Genomic DNA, 23,990 nt, shown 5'->3' on the forward strand with positions numbered 1-23,990 from the left:
TCTCTGTAACTCCTTCCATGGGTGTTTTGTTCCCAATTCTAAAAAGGGGCAAAGTGTCCACACTTTGGTCTTCGTTCTTCTTGAGTTTCATGTGTTAATGATAGAATAAATTGTTGATTTCCTATGAACTTCCCATGTTCTTTTGACAAGTTTTAATTAAATAGAATTTACAAATACATACATGTTTCATAGTAGTGGACATTCATATTTTGTTTGTTCCTATATTCCAGCTCAATTGCCTGACTGGTCCATTGTAGTGAGGATTGTAATGAAGTCGGACCACAATAGAAGTCTGGAGTTCTGAGAGAATGGTAGCCTTTGTAAAGGTAGGTGACACAAATTATCCGTAATGCCTGTTTTTAAGCTCAAAATCAATACTTGAAAGAACAAACTCCATAACAAACTTAAAATATTATTTTATAACAGTTATTTATTTTTACTTTACTGGAAATTAAAGTTTCTATAAATAGAAGTTCATTAAAGATCGCAAAATCATGTAAAGCTTAAGTAATCTTTTCTTTTTTTCAAGTAGTCATATGTATGTATGTATGTATGTATGTATGTATTCAGACCTTTTAAATTATTATGTAGATCTGAGAAAGCCTAGTGGTTTTCTTTCTCTTAATAAAATGGATATCTTTTTCTATCATCTCTTTTTAGTATTTTTCTAGTCTTTCATAATTGGTGATATTATTTGTGCTCAGTAACATTTGTCTCATGTTGATGGCAAATATAAGATGAACACTTAGCATGTGCAGAGAGAAAACAACAAACTTCCTCATCTTTATTAATTTTATCATGGCTCATCCAGGTTCAGGTGCTATTCACTGTGATGGCAGGGATATATACACTCTGATATTTGGACTCTTAGTTATTGTCCATGGGCACAGTAATTAAAGTGCTTCAGCTAACACTTCCTATCTGAATAGAATCTATTCTTGGCTGTAGTCAAACAGTTGTGATATTCTCTGTCCTGATCAGTTATCGATTAAGATGAACCATTACTCTAATATCTCAGAAAAATTTCTTTCACAGAAAGAAAAGTTAAAAGGTAAGGCAAACAATTTTCTAAACTCATGTATGTTTATGGATATTGCTGGGATATTTGCAAAAATGTTCTATGTATGCTTGGACTTCATAAGTATAAAACTGAAGACATTATTTTTACTGTTCCTTTTGTGAGATTAACTCATTCAAAGCATGGTTGACCTCAACTTAATTCTATAATATCATCATGTAATTCCAACTGTCAGCTTGAATGAAAAATTATGTGTATTCTGGTAAAATTTTCACATAAGGTAAATTTTGAAAGTAAACTAATGATTTTATGTGATTCCTGTCCTGTTTGTTCTTTTACTTTTCAAATAGGATTTGGAATCAAAATTTAAAATTTCTAGTTCAGAAGTAGCTTATCTTGAGATTATAAAATCTGGATTGCTTAAAGAACAGATTTATTCTTACATTTTGTTCATGGCTAATTTTTAGTATTATTATATATTACACATATAATAATATAGAAGACTATTTCAAATACCTGTCATTGGCAAGCTGCTTACTTAAGAAACCTATGATTGCTTCAACCTGCATAAGTTATATGATATAAATATAATTTTAATAGTAACATATTCTAAAATAATTATTGATATTTATTTGTAATAATAGAAATAAAACCCAAGATAATTCAAAATTAGGCAAGTGTTCTATATCTACTTAACATGAACAGGCTCAATTTAAAAGGGAATGTAAAGTTTTCTTTAAGAATTTATAAGACTTTAATATATCCGAAGTCCCAAATTAGTAAAGAGAAACAATTTTATCAAGATTCCTCTGTTTCCTTTTGTTTTATAACTGCATTTATAACAAATAATAAAGTTCATAATTCTTTAGTATAGAATAATTTGAAGATCTCAGCCTGATAAAAGACAAAGAAAACAAGGTATTCAATTGTCATTAATGAGAGTGAATTTCACTCTTTTCGTCTTTCAAAGAGAATAATTTCACATTGTTTCTTCTTACAGTTTTTATAAAATTCACTTATGAAATTTGGATTGAAAGTAACCTACCTAGAATAGAATTAGGAAATGATGTGTAAAACTATCACTGTATAAAATTGTCCTTATGAATAAGAATGCTGCAGTTAGTTATTTTAATTTCAAATAGAAAATATATGAGGTTCATTTAAATTCAATAATCTCATAATTATTGAACAAGAGGAAAAACACAAACTTCCATAACATTTTGTAAAATGCATTAAGCAACAATGTTCAGACTTCTCTGATATATGCATTGTCATCTTTTAGGTAACCATATTTATTACAGATCATTAAAAAATGGAAAATAAGGAATTTGTGTCTGGTAAACTTTAACTCATTTTTGATGTTTACCCATTTATTTATTTATTTATTACCCTTTTAAATGGATATTAAGTATGAGAAAATTGAGCAGATAAATCTGGAAATGTAGATATTGGAAATCAGAGAAAGGGATCTAAAATGTGTGTAGGCTTTGCGTTCCTGTTATACAGAAGATGGTTTTGTTGTTCATTCTTTTTGAACGAAGGATTAAAAATATCTGGATAGAGTTTTGGTTATTAGAAGCAGATAACTGTTTAACTTGGTTGTTGCGTATCAGTTTCTGCTATTTTAAAAGTCCAAGTCTAATTTTGTCCCAGTGCATCCTTTATACATTTTAAAGGAAATTGCTTGTTCTCGCATTTATTTTTCTGTAGGTATATTAATGTTGTAGGGTACTTTAAATAAAATGACTCAGGACTAAGGCTGTACTTTTTTTTTTTTTTTTTTTTTTTTTTTTTTTTTTTTACATTTTAAAGATGAGGAAACAGAGTAGAGAAAAAAATAAAGTTTGCAAGATGAGCTACTGACAGACAAAGAAATAAACAGATATAAGGGCTATCTTTACACACAGAGAGAAAACAGTAAGTCTGTAGAGTATTGTCTTGAGTGGCAGGTCCTGACCCTCAGCTCTGAGCAGATGATGAGGTGAAGCATGGGCTGATGGAGAGAGCAAGCAGCAGCCTTGCTCAGCTGGAGTCAAGAGGACATTTCTGGTTTCTGCTCATAGAATCCTGCTGGCTTAACAGCAGGAGCTCAAGAAATGATTCACAGAACCTATAATGTTAAATGCAGTCTGTAAGAAATAAGTAGAAATCTACTTGTAAACTGTCAGTCCTGCGTCCTCAGACAGGATTTCCTTTGACTTGCAATTAGCAGATCTGAAGAAAATAAATGGAGTGATATTTCTAATTTGGGGGATTGTCAAAGGTTAATAATTTTAGACATGCCTATTAGGGTTTCACAATGGACTTGTCATTGAGAGTTATGATTCATCAACTACAGAGATTAACAAGAACTGAAAAGACAAGGAAATGCAGAATCCACTGGTTATTACAACCTGGCCTCTGCCAGACTTATTGTAAAGAAAGATATTCCTGTTCCTCACTGTGACTACAAATTTCCAGGAACGCTAAAGCAAGTTCACGATGAGAAACATCAGCATGGGAACTTTCCACAAAAGTTCGCTCATTTTCCATGTTTTCTTTTTCATTTATTTGTTCAATTTTTAATTTTGAATTTTATAGGACATAAGTTGGAATTAAAACATTCAGCAATGACAGATCAAGGGTCATTTGCATGGATTTTATTCCATAGAATATATTTTAAATTAGTCTTAAGTGTTATCCTCCTCTGTAAGCCTTATAACAATTTCCTTTCAATAAAAATAAGTGCACACACAAAAAAACAAAAAACATAGTTTTTGTTTGTTTATTTGTTTGTTTGTTTGTTTGTTTTATCCTTATAGTTGTCCAGGTTATATGTTATGTGGCTTTGATATTATATTGCAAGTCACAGTCTAGGGCATGGTGCTATCACTTTGGTTAGCTAGCTTTCCCTCAGTCCTTAAGCTGTGAGCACATCTAGATTCTTTGTTCTAATGAAAAAATACTGCAGGCGAGATGAAGAGAATGCTCGGTTATGGTCTATGGAACAACAATCCATAATTTACTTTGCAGATGTCTGTGTAATTTAAGCAGCAGGCAGAACAACTGCACAGTTGTAGCTGCTCTAGGGAAGGGATAGCAAGAGGCTCATAAATCATGGTGAGGATTAAAAGCAATGAGCATTCATCTTCTTAACCCTGTAATGCAATATGGAGCAGCCAAGTATCATAACACACAGAGCAGCACTCGGTTTTACAGGGAGAGAAAGTGTGGAAGTTGTTAAGACTTCCCTCAATTACCATTGACCTCCTGATTTGCAAGTCAGCAGAACATGACTTTAAAGTTGATTAAAAAGAGACCTCCTACACACTAAATTAAATTGAATAAGCAGTAAAGTACATTTCCGAGCACTAGTAAGCCTAGCTAAACCATAGAGAATTGTTAATAAATTCTTTAGATCAAATTCATGTCTTTTTATTTTTATAACTAATCCTTATAGATCCTTGAGTTGAAAAGAGTGAGAATTTTTAAGTCGTGCAATTTCATGAGGAAATCCTAACTCAGGAGTACTCTAGGGAAGGTGATTCAGGCAGCTGGCTCTCTCCTATAAACATTTAGTAAATAAATGGTCTGTTACTAATTGTTTATGTTTGAAAAATTATTCTAATCAAATGTCTTTTAATACAAATGAGAAAATCCTGAACAGTGGGAAATTTTCTTTTTTTTTTTTTTTTTTGAGGGTCCAAATCTTAATGAAATTTGAAAAGTTTTGAAAACTAATACTTGGTTAATTTTTTTCTGATATTTTTTTAAATTAACGTCATGGTACAGTTGAACTTCCTAATCATATAAAAGTACAATGAAACACAAGAAGAATAATTTGATCATTATGGAACAAGAACTTTGAAACTGTTTAACTGTTTTGTGGCATAGGAGGAAATTTTATTTCAATCTATCTATTGTAATACAAAATATCTCTTGACCATGATTCCATATGCTAATTCTTACTTGCTACACTGAGAGGTAAATGATTCTGACTGACAGGTATTTTATGTATGTACATATATGTATGTATGTACACACACACACACACACACATATATGAGAGAGGTGCTATATTTCATGTTTATTTTTTTAAATGACTTAATTTTGCTGTCAGAAAGTCATATTACCCTTTTTATTAACTTTAATATAAAATACCAAATACGATAGTTTGGGTGACATGCACAATAATATTTAACTATTACATCTCCCATGCTGGGGCTATCCATTTTGAGGAGAGAAGGCTAAACTCTAGTTCTTTGTACATTTTTGCTACTTTTTCTTCCTATGGAATAGTGAATAAGAATTCTTAGGTTGATAAGGCCCAGACTATTATGCTGTTGGTCTTGTAAATATTTGTGTCTTTTTCTGTTTTCTAACATGAATGTCTTTATCAGTATTCTTTCTATAGAAGAAAGGATAAGAGAAATGCAATGCAGGATATTAAGAAGGAAAGTAAATTTATTGCTTATATTTGAAAACTAAAAATAGAGGGAAATAACTTGACTTCATAGTTACATCTCTAATTTAACTGTAAATGTGGGGGTCACAAAAATATTAGAAATAATAGACTGCCATTAAAAAGGCAAAGCATTAGTCTCTCTGATCACATTGAAATGATTATAGTAAGCAAAATTAAGTTATTTAATTATTTTATAATGCATATATCAAACTTTAGATGGCACCTTATTAGAGTGTAATATTATCATCCATCAATTTAAATTAAATTGACAGTTGGAAAATGAATGTACATAAGAGATAATGTATATTCAAATATATTTAACATCATCTTTTCCTGTACTGGTTTTATCTCTTTTATTCTGATATATTCACAAAAGTGTACAACCAATCTTGAAAACAGCCACTAAAGGGTGGCTTCCTGATAAACCCAGCTCAGAAACCTCCATAATATTGTTATTTTTTTTATAATCAAATGCCTTTTTTTTTCTTTTATTTTATTTCTTTTTTTAATTTTCTTTAAACTTTTTTTTTTTTACATTTGAGTTGTTATCCTCCTCCCAGTCGGCCCTCTGACAGTTCCTCATCCCATCTCCAAGAGGATGTCCTTACCCCACTCCCACCCCATCCCATCAGGCCTCCCCACTCCCTGGGTCCTTCAAGGGTTGGCTATGACTTCTCTCACTGACATCAGACTGCAGTCCTCTGCTTAATGAAGTTAGTGATATACAAGCAAATAATAGACCCTCCTAGATATTTTCTTTACATGTTCTCTATCTTACAGGAAATATCCACACTCGTGAGAATGTAGACTTAATTACAGAAAAATGAACTGCCTTACTCAAGAGTAATTTTATCCCAGTCTTTATATTAAACTGTAGCACAGGTAATTCATGAGCTATAAATCAATTATTAAAGATTATTCATCATTCCAATGCGTTCACTATAGTGTGTAGACTTGACAGATTATAGTAATGAGTATATATTTATCTACAGATACATATATAAGTGTAACAATAATTGATGTAGTAAGAGGCCAAGTTGAAGGAGAGTGGGAGGAGTGGAAGATTTGGAGGAAGGAAAGGTGAGAGATAAATATTTTAACTAAAATACAATCTCAAAAATAAACAAAAAAATAAATAAAAATGTCATGGTTGACAATAAAATTATTTATAGATTAACAATTATAGAAAATATCTTACAGAACATGTGTCTGTACTGCCATGAACATTTTGAAATTACAGATGGAAGGGAAAATAGTATGCTACTTTTCAAACCGCAAAAGTATATTTAGATAAAATTTATTCCCAGTCAAGTAACTCTCAATGTATTTTAAAGGGAATCATGGTGTGCTTTCTATTACTAGGATTAAAACACCACGACCAAAAGCACTTTGGGAAGGGAAGGGTTTATTTGGCTTATATACCCAGATCACGATCTGTAATTGAGGGAAGTTTGCACAGGAATTCAAGTATGGCAGGACCTGGAAGTAGGAACTGAAGCAGACAACATGAAGGAGCCTACGCTTATTGCCTTCATCTGTTTGCTTACTTATACAACCAAATACATCGAAGGAGCAGTGATGGTGCTGTCCCCAGTTGATGGGCAACCCCAGGTCAATAATTAATCAAGGAAATGCTGGACAGGCTTGCCTATAGATCAGGTGGTTGATGAACCTTCTTTCTTTCTTTCCTTCTTTCTTTCCATCTTTATTTCTTTTTTTGAATCTTTTCTTATTCTTTAATCTTTTTCCCTTTTTTTTAAAGGCAATTTTTATTAGATATTTTCTTCAGAAAAGGAAAATATAGGAAGACAAGAACATCAGAGTACATAGTTCAAAGGGAAATCAATTTTGAGTAATCAGCTCATGACATACTTGATATATACAGAGGCCAGCAGGCAGATCAGAGTCCCAAGGTTAGGAGAGAATAGAGGAAAGCTGTACGTGAGGTCCCATGGACATTGGGTGTTTCAGACAAGTAGGGTTTGCTTTTTTTGACTCATTATGGAAGTTGCTAAAGGACTCCATTACTAGGAAACCATTTAACTCCTGTTAATTACCTTGTAGGGAAATATGTGAGGTAGAAAAAAATTGCCTACAGGAGACCTGATAAAACAGGTGAGATATGACACTAGCAGGAAACTAGGAGAAGACTAATGATAAAAAGGAAAGAGGTTGAGACAAAGTAACCATATCACGAAAATGAGGTGGGCTGTGAGACCATTCTGTGAGAAATAAGCTTGGTTTTATTGAAAGCTGAGGGCATAAAATCTGCTTTGCCTTTAAACACATAAGAAAAAAATATTGACTAGGAACATAGTCATATACAATTTAAAGGTGATTTCCCCCTGGTATATAAATTATATTTAATTGACCTTAATTCACTTGCTTGGCAAGCCATATTCTATATCTGTCACACACTATTCTCAGCTTCTTACAGGTAGTAATTTATTAAGCAAATCACCCTAAGGCTGGTGTGAGACAGGTTCTGTTATATTAAACTCATTGTGTGGATGAGAAACGCTAAGGGGAGAGGATACGGGATCACTTTCTAAGATTACACGCGTGGAAAGCAGAAGAATAGACAGAGGCCCAAGCACACAACCTGAGCAGCTTGTCAAATGAATTTCTTACAAACAGAATTTAGCAGACAAAGCTCTCAGGGATCCTTCTAGAAAGGTCAGAGAGATTAGGAAGAAAATGGACTGACCTGAGTGGTCAGCAAAGGAGAATGAGTTAGAATGTTGAGATGAAATTCAGCAAAGAATCTTTCATTTGGGTCAAGTACCACTGAGGACGGAAGGAGATCAGGGCAGAAAAGTGGTCAGCCATGAATTTGGTTGGTTACACTGACAAGAACATGACACAAGAGTAAGGAAAAGTTCAGTGAGAATGCTGTGGGTGGCCTCAACTAGCAACGCAGCAAATGCTTGGAAAGAATTTCTGGAGGTGTGTTTGTTGAGTTTTCTATATTTTAAAGGAAAGAGTGACATAATCATTTCTAGCTAAAAATGCATCCGTTGCAACTGCAAATTTTAACCCATATTTCCATGACACTCAGTGAGAACTCGTTTGTAGCCTTTCATCATTTTCTCTGGAGCATGGTCACTGGGAGTTTAAAATTGCACATTTTTGTCACACACACACACACACACACACACACACACACACACAAATGACATCTGCACCAGGAAGTAGTGACCTACCACATCAACTTATGACGGCTCACACAGGTTCATGGGAACTGAATCAGCAAGCATGGGGCCTGCCTGGGCCTGTATCAGGTCCCCTGAATATGTGCTACGGCTGTTAGCTTGGTGTTTTGGGGGGAATCCTAACAGTGAACACGGGTTTACATTGACTCTTGGACTGCTCCTGGGACTCTTTTCCTCCTATTGGTTTGCCTTGACCAGCCTATATATTAGAGCTTTTGCCTTGTCTTATTGTATCTTGTTCTGTTGTTTTGGCTGTGGTCTGTTGGGTACCTGCTGTTTTCTGAAGAGGAAACAGAGGGGGGTTGATATGCATGCAGAATACAGGAAGTGGAGGGGGATAAGGGAGGGAGTACTGTGGTTAGAATGCATAGAAGAATCTATAATTAATTAACAAAAGAAAGATATCTGTAATTTATTGCTAGTGACATTAACATACTTTACAATAATAGAACTTGAGGAGTTTCATGGATGCTGTAAATTGCATCAGCCAGGATTTCCATTTGGATCACTGAATTCAAGGACTGATTTTTACCAGTGGCCAATATTCCCACTGCATTAAATCAGTTATCAGTAGTGTGACTTGGGGCTTTTCATTCACAAGGCAGAGCACTGTAGGTCCTCAATAGCATGCATCCTAGAGAATTATTTTAAAAATTTGGTGAACGAATGTTTTCAGAGTTCAGTTTGTGTGTGTGTCTATGTGGTTGTGCTTTTGAGGGTAATACCCTGAGCATGCCACAAAAGTATGATGGATCTCCTAGAACTAAAAGTACCAGGAGCTTTGAGCCACCCAGTGTGGGTGCTGGGAAACAAACTCAAGTTCTCAGCAAGAACAATAAATGGTCAGAACTGCTTAGCAATTACTCCAGCCTTTGTACTTCTAACTTTTAAATACATAGTAGAGCATTTGGCCTTTGATGGACCAGTATACATGCTTTTTAATAAGCTAGAGATTTTTTTTTCTCAGTTTTCCTCTGGGATCTAAATCAGTGAAAAGCTTTCCTACTCCTTTTTTTCCCAGTTTTGAGAACTGCCAGATGTTCCCACAGTTCAAATCAGCTAATCCAAATTGCAACTCTTCTGTTGTGATCCCTGACCTCAGTCCCATGGTTGGTGGTAATTATCTGCATCTGTCTCAGTCATCATTAAGAGTTTCAAATTCAGATTAGAGTTATTTTCCTAGGTTCCACTACACTCTTAACAGGACTTAAGTTTTTGCTATCTTCATTACAGCTTCTTCATTCTATTCACGAAGTGTCCTAAACAATCAATTACTTGACATATATGCTCCTGTGTTTATATGATAAATATGTATGTCCAAACCTGCCATATGTGTTTTACATTCATATTTCATTAAAGTTTTCACTCCTTTATAGATGATGCTACTTAAACTGGGCAGATATAAGATTCTTGGATATAATAATGTATTTCCTGAAACACATATCTTTCCTAGGAATCAAATTCTCATACTTGAAGGTGTTATCATTTTCTCACTTTTATCTATAAATCTTCCACACTTGAGTAGCTAACTTAGACAACTGATGTAGAATTTTACTTATTACTTTTAAAGGATATTTCTTCGAAGAGTTGTATGCTCCTTTAAATTTATTTTTTTCTGTGTTGGAGACAGATGGAGAACTTTCTTCCTTAAGCATGATATTCATTCTGTTTCTTTTCATGTTCTTAGAAATCTATTCTCTTGCCTCAAGGGATGCCTGCCTTCTAAGCACAGTCTGAAAGTAGATAGAAAGCATATGTTCCATGTAAGCATCAAAATATAGGAAAGCTATTTCTTCATTTGTACAGAAGGAAGCTTCCTTCTTGTATCTGGTATTCATTCAGCAGTGCAAGAAGCTGTGCTGTGATCTTTGGCACCTATCACCACAGTTTCTTTCAAAGTGATAAAAGTATTCTTCAAGAAACTGACTATTGACTCACATCATAAATTGTTCCGTCGCATCCCAGAGTCCTCTTGAGTTTACAGAAATCCAGAAGTAAATTCTAGTAAAATATTTAACCTGAATTTCCACATGTTGCAAAGATAGCAATGATCATTTTGTTGTTGCTGCTTTATCCTCTTCCTTTCAAACCAATCTTCTCAACTTTGAAAGACTATAAAGCCTTTTATCCCACAAAACTTTCTCAGGCACCACTTTCCCAAGAAAGTAGAGACTTCAGTGCTCACCCTGGTTCAGACTTCCCTTTCTTCCTATATCACACTGCTTACCGTTATCCTCCAGGATTCCACTGCAGACAGGTCCAACATCTTATATATGTCTTTCATCTCTACAACTTTTTTCCCAGATATCTTTTAAACCATCTTATTTATTTATTTATTTATTTATTTATTTATTTATTTATTTATTTATTTCTCGCTTATTTGATGTGTATTTCTTTATTCTTTATGTTGTGATGTTAAATGATGAATTTATTTCAAGGCTGATTAGCTTTATCTCAAGCTTTTGTGTCTAATTGTCCATTGTACATGCAATGTGTTTCTTTCTACACTGGCTTTGTTTTCATTTAGTCTCTTGTTACACAGACACCTCAGAGGATATTTACATGTCATACTTTTAATGGAGTGGCATTATCACATGCCACCTTGGAAACTTGTAAACCTATAAACCATTTGAGGTATTATGTTTATCGCAATGTATAATTCTTCAGGAAGAGGTAAGTGTTAAAATGAGAGCTATAACTTGTGATATTGAATCCAAAAAACTGTTGCATTAAATACATAGAACCATCTTATAATACAGGCCTAGACTTATGTTCATCACTGAAGAGACACCATGATCTAAGCAACTCTTATATTAGAAAGCATTTAATGTTGAGCTTGCTTTGAGTTTCAACAGTTTAGTCTATTCTGATCATGGTGGGAAGCATTCCAACCTGTAAGTGGGCACTGGAGATTCATCCTGATCCATAGGTCGAGAGAGTGACTCTGGGCCTAGCATTGGCTTTATTTACCTTCCTAATGTTGCCCCCCTTCCTGATGAACATTCCCTGACTTCTTCATCCTCAGTCACTCACCCACACTTCGTTCTCCTATAGCATCCTCCTTCCCTAGGCCATCAAGTTACTACAGGATTAAGAACATCCCTTCTAACTGTAGCCAGACAAGGTATATCGCCTGGGGTCACAGACTAGCCCATGTATGCTCTTTGGTTGGTCACTTAGTTTCTGGGAACTCTGATAGGTTCAGGTTAGTTGATACTATTTTTATTCCTATGCTGTTGCAGTCCCCTTCAGTTCCTTCCATCCTTCCTTTAACTCTTCTGTTGTGATCCCTGACCTCAGTCCCATGGTTGGTGGTAATTATCTGCATCTGTCTCAGTCAGCTGCTGGTATAGTCTCACAGAGGACAGTCATGCTAAGCTGCTGTCTGACAGCAAAACATGGCATCAGTAAGAGTGTCAGGGTTTGGTGCCTACACATGAGAATGATCCCAAGTTGGTCACTACATGGCCTTTCTTTCAGCGTCTGCTCCATTTTTGACCCTGGATTTCCTTTAGACAGAAATATAGTACTGGGTCAAAATTTTGAAGAAGAGTAGGTGGCCTCATGCTTTAACTGAGGGCTGTATCTATCTACTAGAGGCAAATGGATGGAACTAGAAAATATCATCCTGAATGAGGTAACCCACTCTTAAAAGAACATGCATGGTATATACACACTAAAAAGTGGATATTAGCCAGAAAGTTCAGAATACCTATGATACAACTCACAGACTGTATGAAGGAAGCTTAACAAGAAGGAATACCCAAGTGTGGATAATTCAATCTCACTTTGAAGAGGGAATTAAATAATCACAGGAGGCAGGGGAGGAAGGGACCTAGGTGGTAGATGGGATGGAGAGGGAAAAACAAGCAGGGGGCAGGGGCAGAATCAGGTATGGGAGAGATAGGAGTGAAGCCCAGAGTGCCATGGAAATAAATGGCAATATGCAGAAAATATTTTAACAAAGCTAATATAAGAGTATCTTATAGATAATTGAAATGTGAAGATTTCGTTAGCAAATGGAAAATCATTTAGTATGAATGAGTTGTCGATGTTGTGTGGCATTTGTCCAGAAAGACTTCTGGAAAAGATAACTAGATATCCTGGACACTGGTCCTGTTATTTCTTTTGCATACCTTCTGGAGAGCAGATTATTGCACATGGCACTGCTGTCTTTGTTCCTGCCAGCCTTTGTCATAGGTCATGACTTCTATAGTAAAGACTGTCACTAGTCAACTTATTATATCCTGCTTCAATATTTCTATCTTTTATATGTAAATTAAGGTAACATACAAATACCATCCTCTGAGAACATGACCAGAGTTAGAGTGTTCAAAGAAATATTAAAATAAAATGGTGTTTGAATGGTTAAACCCAAATTTAAAAACAATGTCTAATGAGAACAAGACAAACAAAAAATGATCAAGACACAAGGGGGTGATCTGAGATGTCTTTACAAGAAAGCAGTCACCTGCAAGCAGAGTAAAGTGGCTCAGGAGGGTCCCTTGTAACCAAGTTATCAGAAGAAATCAGGGCTATTGTTGCCTTTATCTTGGAATTCTAGCTCTTAGGATCATCATTAAAAGTTCTGTGTTTCATCCACCTAACCATAGGACTTTGCTATGGCACACATAGAAAGCTGATTCATCATCCTCATGGACCACTGTAACACCTACAAATCACTGACATGTTTAATGGAACCTAGAATTTTAAAAGCAGAAGAAAACAAGATTAAGCCATATACATTCTTTACATCCTTCCTCCTAATGACAGATCTAGGTCCTCATGTTAATGTCCTACCTACATTTGCATATATAAGGCAGCTAAATAATTAATCATGGGAATAGAGCCAACTAGTTGCTTGAGGTTTCTTTTGCATGTTTTTATTCTGTAGAAAGAAAAATATTCATGTCATCATCATCTGCATTTTTTTTTTTCGAGACAGAGTTTCTCTGTGTAGCCCTGGCTGTCCTGGAACTCACTCTGTAGACCAGGCTGGCCTCGAACTCAGAAATCTGCCTGCCTCTGCCTCCTGAGTGCTGGGATTAAAGGCGTGCGCCACCACCACCTGGCTTCATCTGCAAATTTTTATGATTAGTATTTAAAGAAATAACATTCATAAATCAAAAGATTTATTCTTAGAATTTCTTCTTCTCATTATTATTATTTTCAATGCCTTTTTCTTTGTTCTGTTCTCAGACTTGTATATTAGTGTGTGAGTTCCTCTCATAATGTTTGTTAGTTGTGATGACTTTAGGAACAAGAATATGCTTTTCTGCACTCTAGACTACAGAGCACATTTTTAATAGGGCAAAACATGTTTATATCGCAATCAAGATTTACAGGACAATGTAAAAGAATGAAAAAAAGTATAGTTTAGCTCTTCTTTGCATCAAGTTTCCACTTTCAATTTCTAGTGTGATTTTTTTCCCCTCCAGTAAGTGATACTCATAAAAAAGTGTGCTATAAAAATATCAAAATTCTGTGATTTCATATAATTCCAGATACACTTAAGATTAAAATTATACATAATACAATTATAATTATTGTTCCAGACATTAAGATTTTGCTTGCCAGAATAAGTGGAAATATATGACTTGACATATATGAGTATATCATTATTATCTAGGATTTTAAAATATCAGGTTTCAGAAGTAGATATGAAGACACACATTGTCACAGTAGAGGACATGAATTCACAGTTTCTCAGAGACAGGAATTTTATGAAAAAGGACAAAGCCAATTGGAGGAAATGTGTGAATCAAACCCACATTACAGGAAAAAAAAAAAAAAGAAGTATGTGCAAAGGACTAGTCATGCGAATGGTTACCTGTGGCCTTGACAAGGACAGGTGAGATTCCATGTGTTTAGAATTGGTTTATTTGAATAACTATAATAGGTTCTCTGCCCATAATTGTCTGATAACTTGCCTCTAGATTTAGATTAGATCAACAGCAACTCAGAATCTGAGGTCCAATAAGAAAACTGTTTTTTTTTAATTTATTTATTTTATGTATATGAGTACACTGTAGCTGTCTTTAGAAACACCAGAAGAGGACATCAGATCCCATTACAGATGGTTGTGAGCCACCATATGGTTGCTGGGAATTGAACTCAGAACCTTCAGAAGAGCAGCCATGCTTTTAACTGCTGAACCATCTCTCCAGCCCCATAAGAAAATTGTTAATGTGCCTTCTCTGAATCAATGAGTTTAGTTAGGTAAGATGCACATCCACTTAACCCTTGTAATGCTCAGGACTTCGCAAGGGTGGGGGGAGAGTATAGAGTGTTTTCAGGATAGCATTTGAAATGTAAATGAAGAAAATATCTAATAAAAAAAAGATCTGGGAATGGCCATCCTCCATGGTCATTGAAGTTATGATGTAACTATTTCAGAATATACAAAATAAACTCCACATATAAAGTGGTTAATTTGCATAAATTTTAATTTACAAATATTGTAATTCAAAATTTTGTACATCTTTATTACATACATTAAATATTATACTTAACTAAGGGTATGTTAAATTAACCCCCAAGGAAATTTAAAAAGCATATGCTGTAATTCTACAAAAAGATATTCATGATTTAGATTAAGTCATTTTGATGAATAATTTAAAATAAATGTAGTAGATAAAGAATATTGTTAGGTTTTATTTGATGACTTACCGAGCTGTCTCTTCCAATAGTTTTCTATATCAGATGTGTCAAATCATGTTACAGGAGACTGCTACAATTTTACATTTCTGTTTTACAAAAATACTCTCCTGTGGTCTTATTCCATTCTCAATTCTAGAATATGACGCACAAGTTTCCTTTTGCAATTACTATTTTATTCTTATGGATCGTATAACAAAATAAGTTATTGAAATCAAATGACATACTATAAGACATGTTACATGTGAAATAAATATAACTAGCCAAACATAGCATTTTCTTAAATATGAAATTTTACCATATAGGATTATCTGCTTATATTAAGCCTTGTTCTTATATACTCCATCCATCTTTTTGCTGGATGGTGCCAGCCATATGGAGGTAGGACCTTTTCTTCTTAGTTATATTCATTTGTAAGTGACCTGTCACATCATCACAAAGGTGTTCTTATTAATTGGCTTCAAATTGAACCAAGTGTGAGGTACTCCTCTGTATCTCTGCATCAACCTGACTGCACATGTAGGTGTTCAGGTTTACTGACCCTAAAGAAAGCACAGCTTGTTGGTTTCAATGCTGGTCCTGTACTGTAACAGCTTCATTAAGACTTAATATTCCCTGATAGACTCTTTCATTTCTTGCGTACATCACTGACCATACATTACCCATTCCATAACTCCATGTTTCACTTGCTTTAGCGTTTTAAAATTTTGTTACCTGGCACATTCATTAGAGGGATTTTAACACAGTGTAATGACCTGACTAACATTTTATCTCTTTCTCTTTGTCTCTTCTATTGCTGTTCAAAGTCACTATAGCTAAGTCATCTCTTATAAAGAAAATCATTTACCTGAGTGCCTGCTTAGAGATTCAGAGGTTTAGTGCATTATTATCATGCTGAATAGCATGACAGTGTGGAGGCTGGCACTGGAGCAGAAGCTGAGAACTCTCGGTGCTGTTCCATAAAGAGAAAGGGTGCTTGGCCTGGATATCGCTTTTGAAATCTTACATCCACCCCTAGCTACAGACTTCCTCCAATAGTGCCACACCTAATCCTACTCGAAGATACTGAATTTTGGGTATTGGGAAAGCCTTCAATCGTTTTTATTACAATTCTATCATCAACACATGACACTCATATCTTGAAGATAAAGAATGATCAGAAGTGCTTACTGATATAGCTGTCTCCTGAGAGGCTCTGCCAGAGCCTTACTGATACAGATGAAGATGCTTGCATCCAACCATTGGAGCATGGGGACCCCAGTGGAGGATTTAGGGGAAGGACTGAAGGAGCTGAAAGAGTTTGCAGTCCCATGGGAAGAACAACAATATGAACCAACCAGATCCCCCAGAGCTCCCAGGGACTAAACCACCAACCAAAGAGTACACATTGAGGAACCCATGGCTCCTGCTGCATGTGTAGCAGAGGATGGCCTTGTCAGGAATTAATGAGAGGAGAGGTCTTTGGTCCTATGGAGGTTTGATGCCTCAGCATAGGTGAATGCTAGGATAGTTAGGCAGGTGTGGGTGAGTGGATGGGGGAGCACCCTCATAGAAACGGGGTGGGATGGGATAGGGGATTTTCAGAGAAGAAACTTGGAAGGGGGATAACATTTGAAATGTAAATAAATAAAATAACCAATAAAATTTTAAAAAATCAGTATCCTGCCTATTGTATTGGCAGAACTTAGGACAGATTTTTCAGTGACTACATCAGTGGTTTTCATACCTTAATGCTATGAACATTTAATACAGTTTCTCATGTTGTGGTGTTCCCCAACCATAATTTTTGTTTTGCTATCGTATAACTGTAATTTTGATACTTTTATACATCATAATGTAAATATCTGTGTTTTCTGATGGTCTTAGGTTACCCCCATGAAAGGATTGTTCAACAGCCAAAGGTTGAGAACCACTGGATTAGATTTGCAATAATGGTTAATGAAAGAATAAGCAAATATCTCGATCTTTATTTTACCTTGGTCAGCTAAACTTTGTTTTTCTAACAAGATTATAAAAACTGAAACAGATGTAATTTTAAATATATTTATTGTTCATCTTCTCCCAAAGGAAATAATTATGAAATCATTATGAAATACTGATATATATATATCTATATATCTATATATATGTATATATACATACAGATGTATAGGTTACATATAGGATAGTCTCAATCAAAAGCATGTAACCTTTTTCAAATATTTTTCTAATTTTAAATATGTTTCTATTACCTTTTATAGATACAATAACTATTCAAAAATCTCTAATCCATCTCATATTTACTATGACGAAAATAGAAAGAATACAGTTTGGTTAGACATGCCTTCCTAGATTCTTCAGAAATTCACTGGATCATTCTTAATGAAAGCTTAGGAAGGCATCAGCAAAACAAATGAAGCATTAGGTTGTCAAAGGGTGTCAATCATGTGAGAACATCCTGGCCATGTGTGCGAATTAACTGCGTCAGCACAGACATTTTATGGTGGGCATATATCAATTCATCATCTTACAAGGTGAATGGGATTTGTTGGGAAAACCTGGGACGTATCTACTATGTAGTAGAAATTTAATGACACATGAGCTGAACATATGACAGGAAGAAAAAAAGAACCCCACAAGGCAAGTTCAAAGAGAAGTGCTGCATGCTGCCAGGTCTTGAAAAACACAAATCTGCCTCTTTTATAGAAAATAGTAAGTTTGGTTTCCAAAATGCTTGCCTTCTATTTTAGCTAGATTTGCCCTGTGTCAAGGCTTGTTGAAGGCTGTATTGATTTGGGTTGAAAGTTTGTACTTTTTACAATAGCTGTAGGAAAGTTACATTTAAAATTAAATGAGCATCTACTGTGTTCAGTGTGTGCTGAGGTTTGTGATAAACAGTGTACCCCTGAGATGAAAGAATGTTTTTAGAGAATATGTTAGGGAGTTCTGGGGGAAGGGAGGGATGACTCACTGATCCTGGTTGTTTTTGAACTGATTTCTTCATCTAAGTCCTCTGAAAGCCTAGTTAGTGGAAGTCAACTAAGGGTTCTGTTACAATAAATGTTTGTTCTCTTACTGCAGCTTGCTTAGTTTATTTTTTCCATGAGCCATCATCCAAAGAGAAATAGATTGGAGATAATTGCTGTTTGTGAGACTTGCATATGTTCCTTAAAGTTTTGGTCCTATTCGTCCTTCTTCATATTCTGTCATCTGTATTGGTAAATTATGTTAAAAACTCCTTTATATTTATATGTACCATCTGATCCCTAAGAATTGGCTCAGTCTATCAGCTTTCTCTTGTGCCTTGGATCGTTGGAGCGACTGTTGTCATTGTTCACACTTTATGCTGATTGAGAAGTACTTGCTGCTTCTTTTTAATCAGCTCCTAATGCCCATCATTTTATTATCTCTCTATGGAGGGGTGGCTAATGTAGACATTTGTGTGTGTGTGTGTGTGTGTGTGTGTGTGTGTGTGTGCGTGTGTGTGTTTAAGTATGAACACAAAACAATGTAAGATATCTTTCTCTGTTGCTCTATACCTTACTTAGATCATTAGACACATAATTGGTAACACATGGAGTTTTCTTTTTCCCCTCATCCGTTCTGTCTGTCTAGTTAGGAGATATTTGAGGTAGAGCTTCTCCTATAAGATTCTTGAGGGCAAACATCACTAAATATCTCAACAAATTTGTTTTAATGTTATTCATTTGAATGTGTTGACAGACTCAGCTGACTCTGCATTTATCTGTTTGAATAAGCTCTCTGCTTCACTTGTAATGTATTCAGCAGCTACTAATTGCTTATTGATTCTTTCAGATCATTTCTTTTTAAATACCTAGTGATTGGAAATTATTTTTCAACTTGAGCACTTAAAGTAAAATCACCAATGAAAATTTTATTTTATTCGGACATTTCAGAAAGTAAAAATAGAAATTGCCATTAAATGAAATTGATCCCATTGTTTAGGCACATTATAACGAATTGTGAGCCTATCATGAAATAAGATACACAAGTTATCATTCGTGCACTTAAAGTGCATTTCTAATTTCAAGTGATATATTTCATTTAGAATGGCAACTTAAATGGCTCTTGGGGAAAAGGCTAATTATGTTTGCTAGTCTTAAAAACCAAAGTGTTCTCACACTAGCTCATTGGTGATTATGGATGTAAAATTCGACACACGCTTTGATCACAGTTCATTGCACTCCATGAAGATGAGGCCAGACACCAAGATTTCTTCCAACTTGTGTTTTTTTTTTTTTTTTTCCATTGTGTCATGTTATCCCTGAGTTTTGCTTTTAAACATAAGAGTGGACAAACTCGGTACTTCTTAGAAGAACAAAATACTTGCAGGATCAAAGATGGAAATAAAGTGTAGAACATAAGCTGAAGGAAAGGCCACACAGATACTGTTTCACCTGGGGATTCATCCCATATACAGTTACCAAACCTAGACACTATTGAGGATGCCAAAAAGTGCATGTTGAAAGGAGCCTGATATGGCTCTCTCCTGAGAGGCCCTGCCAGAGCCTTAAAAATACAGAGGTAGATGCTTACAGCCAACCATTGGACTGCTCGAGGGGTCTCCACCAAAGGAGTTAGAGAAAGGACTGAAGGAGTTGAAGGGGTTTGCAACCCCATAGAAGGAACAACAATATCAACCAGCCAGACACCACAGAGGTCTCAGGGACTAAGCCATCAACCAAAGAGTACACATGGCTCCAGCTGCATATGCAGCAGAGGATGGCCTTGTCATGCATCAATGGGAGGAGAAGTCCTTGGACCTATGAAGGCTCGATAGATACCGCAGTGTAGGAGAATCGAGGGCAGGGAGGTGGGAGTGGGTGGGTGAGTGGAGGAACACCCTCATAGAAGCAGGGGGATGGAGGATGGGATAGATGGTTTCCGGGAGAGGGAAACCGGGAAATGGAATCACATTTGAAATGTAAATAAAGAAAATATCCCATAAAATATCAGACATGAGGACAGGGAAAAAAAAAAAAAAATAAGTTTATGTTAAAACTTTATTTTATTACTTTTTTTTTTTTTTTTTTTTTTTAGGTTTTTCGAGACAGGGTTTCTCTGTATAGCCCTGGCTGTCCTGGCACTCACTTTGTAGACCAGGCTGGCCTCGAACTCAGAAATCCGCCTGCCTCTGCCTCCCGAGTGCTGGGATTAAAGGCGTGCGCCACCACGCCCGGCTCCTATTTTATTACTTTTATCTTTATGTTTGTTTATTATTTTTTCACACAATCCATTTGATCACATCCTCCCTTCACTCTATTCCTCACTTTCTCCCCATCTTCTGTCTCTCCAAAATCCACTGCTCCTCCATTTCCATACCTAAAGGACAGTCCTTCCACGGGTACCAAATAACACAGTATAACAAGATAAAATGAGACCAGGCATAAGCTCATGCTCATAATAAGGTTGGATGAGGTAATGTATTAGGAGAAAGAGGGTCCTAAGAGCATGCTAAGAGTTAGAGATAGACATTTATCTATGAATATAGTAGAATATCCTTAGTAATCACTGACCGTCTCTGTAACCAGACAGGGCATTCAGTGGTGGGACTGGGATACAAAGCTGTTGGACAACAACCCGTTCTTCCTGCTGACAAAAAGTTGTGCTGGAGCAATGGTGACTCACCACTTGCCAGAGTGGCCAACCAATGACTGGTCTAACTTGAGACCATGAGAGGCAGCTCAGTCCCACCACAAGGTGGATAGACCAAAATCCTAAAGTAGAGCGAAACACAACTGAAAAATAAACAAATAAATAATAAAATAATACAATATAATATATTTGCATTTCTTCTGTATGGGTATGACATTGAAAATGTATTGTAATCAATATATTTAATTATGTAAAAGGCTGCCTAAAGAATTTAGCATCTTAATCAAAAAATAAAATAAATCTCTTGTTTTACAATGCAGACCCATGTGTGGGCTTAGGCAGCTTAGCACTACAGAATTCAAAGTTGCCAGTAGGTAATCATTTAGAACAGAGTTTGGTTGACAAATTACACTTACATAATCAGCAGGAACTGAAGAAATTCACATGTTACTTGGTGTAATTGTACTCAGAGAAGATCAGACATCATGAATTCATCCAGCTTGTGACTTTGTTTTTCATTCTGTATGTTGCAGTTTAGTTTTGCTTTTAAGCTTAAGAATGGACAAATACTAGTATGCATTTCCTTTTAAGTTTTATTTTATTATTTTTGCCTATCTGCATGCCTGTAAACATGTGTATATGTCTCATATAGAGGACAGACATGTTAATTAAATTTCCCTGGAGCTATGATTATAGACGGTTGTGAGCTGCCATGTGTATTCTCTGACTGGGATACTCTAGAAGAGCAGCCATTGTTGTTAACCACCCTAGCGCCTATTCTAAGTTTCGTAAGAAAGAGATGGAGAGGAAGAACTGAGGTAAGAAAGAGCGTTATACATATGCTAGTACAATTCTTAAAACATGTAGATAAATCAAATGTCTCTTCAGGTGCAAGCATAACAACTTTATTACAGCTAATGATGCCAATTTTGCTGAAGCTCCTCTACCTCAACACGTTTTCTCTGTCATTATGCCAGTAACTACTGCCACAGTTTTATGAATAAGTATGTAAATATTCGAGTAATACTGTTTTAGCAAATTTACTTGAGATCAGATATTATACATAATATAATACCCTCTAAAATTCTCAAAATCAAGTACAACTCATTTGTGTAGAGAATATCAAATAAATACTAACTACAAATTTAGTATACAAATTATATGATGCATTTTTTTCTTTTTTATAGGGTATTTTCTTCATTTTCATTTCAAATGTTATCCCCTTTCCTTGTTTCTCCTCCAAGAAATACCCTCCCCCTATCTACTGCACCCTCTCCCCCTGCTCACCAACCTGCCCACTCCCAATTCCTGGCCCTGGCATTCCCCCACACTGGGGCATAGAACCTTCATAGGACAAAGGGCCTCTCCTCCCATTGATATCCGACTAGGCCATCCTCTGCTTCATATGCAGCTGGAGCTATGAGTCCCACCATGTGTACCCTTTGGTTGGTGGTTTAGTCTCTGGGAGCTCTGGGGATACTGGCTAGTTCATATTGTTGTTCCTCCAATGGGGCTGAAAACCCCTTCAGCTCCTTAGGACCTTTCTCTAGCTCCTCACTGATAAGTGGATATTGGCCCAGAAGCTCGGAACACCCAAGATACAATTCACAAACCACATGAAACTCAAAAAGGAAGACCACAGTGTGGATACTCTGATCCATCTTAGAAGGGGGGAACAAAACACCCATGCAAGGAGTTACAGAGACAAAGTGTAGAGACTGAAGAAATGACCATCCAGATACTGACTCATTTGGGGATCCATCCCTTCTACAATCACCAAACCCAGACACTGTTGTGGAAGCCAACAAGTGCTTGCTGATAGGAGCCTGGTATAGCTCTCTCCTGAGAGGCTCTGCCAGTGGCTGACAAATACAGAAATGGGTGCCCAGAGGAATCCATTGGATTGAGCATAGGGTCCCCACTGAAGGATGCATGTTTGAAATTAAAAATACTCATGCCAATACACCAATAATGTTAAATTGTTGGGCAGCATTTTGCACAATTAAAATTGTTGATTATATGTTTATTTGTAATGTTACCTGGAGTAGGGAAGGAGGAATGCTTGAGGGAAATTTCACAGTTAGTAGTGCATTTACCAGTGTTATTGCTTAAATGAAGAATAGAATTCCCAAGGATCACTTTAATAATTTATTATGCCACAAGTTTCTTACAATGTGAACTGGATATTTAATTTTTAAAGTCAATTTTATACAAATGATTCATTTGTTTTAAGATGCTTCTTAGCCTAATTCATCTTATTTAGGCTTAACCTTAAATGTATTCAAATCTATTTATTTATACAATAATTTATATTTTTGAACTGTGATCATATATGTATGCCCATATATACATATATGCAATTGAATGCATATATATATATATATACACATATATGTAATCACTTATTTAAAAAGAGTACCAAGAATTCTGATATTATTAAATAAAAATATGAAGATTTTCAGCAGGTTAAATAAATAGCTGATAGTCACATTGTGAAATATGTACTGTTAGAATAGATATGTAAAATAATTACATGAATAAAGATTTAACTTGGAAAGCTATTATACAGTCAAAAGCTTAATTTTTCCCCCAAAATACACTGGCTAATATTTAACATTTAGATTGAAACCAGTATTATTCATTACTGTTTGTATTAATGTATCAGTGGTTCAAAAGAAAAATATACTCTCAGAAGTTTTATGAGTGATTATGACACCAGATCTTTTCCAAGGTCTGGGAAATTACAGATAATACTGCATCTAGTATTCAAAGGTGACTTGAAAAAATTAAGTAAATAAAAGTGACTAGAAATTTCCATTTAGAATGTCCTGCTTCTTGGTTAATATGATAGTCCAGATGGATTTTTTTAAAACTATATTACATTTCTTTAAAGATTAAACTGCAGTTTCTCAATTTTAGAATAAAATATATTAGAAAAACTTAATGAAAAAATATAAAGGATGAATTCGATAATTTCTAGTGCAGTTATGGTTTTTGGCATAAAATGTGTTTCATCTTCAACTGAATTTTAGTTTCCATCTTAGTAAGCCATTATATATATATA

The 23,990-nt window shown here is 35.3% G+C and overlaps 1 protein-coding gene across 2 annotated transcripts in view; it reads left to right on the top strand.

Annotated features, from left to right (window-relative positions):
* Cdh12 (cadherin 12) overlaps positions 1-23,990 on the top strand; it is a 1,068,420-nt gene that overhangs the window by 351,671 nt on the left and 692,759 nt on the right. For both annotated transcript variants that reach the window (XM_029469980.1, XM_029469979.1), the window contains exon 2: positions 231-326. The gene's annotated coding sequence lies outside the window, so the exon portion shown is untranslated. The remainder of the gene's footprint in view (positions 1-230; positions 327-23,990) is intronic.

This window comes from Mus caroli, chromosome 15 (genome assembly GCF_900094665.2).
Source record: "Mus caroli chromosome 15, CAROLI_EIJ_v1.1, whole genome shotgun sequence".
Lineage (NCBI taxonomy): Eukaryota > Metazoa > Chordata > Mammalia > Rodentia > Muridae > Mus > Mus caroli.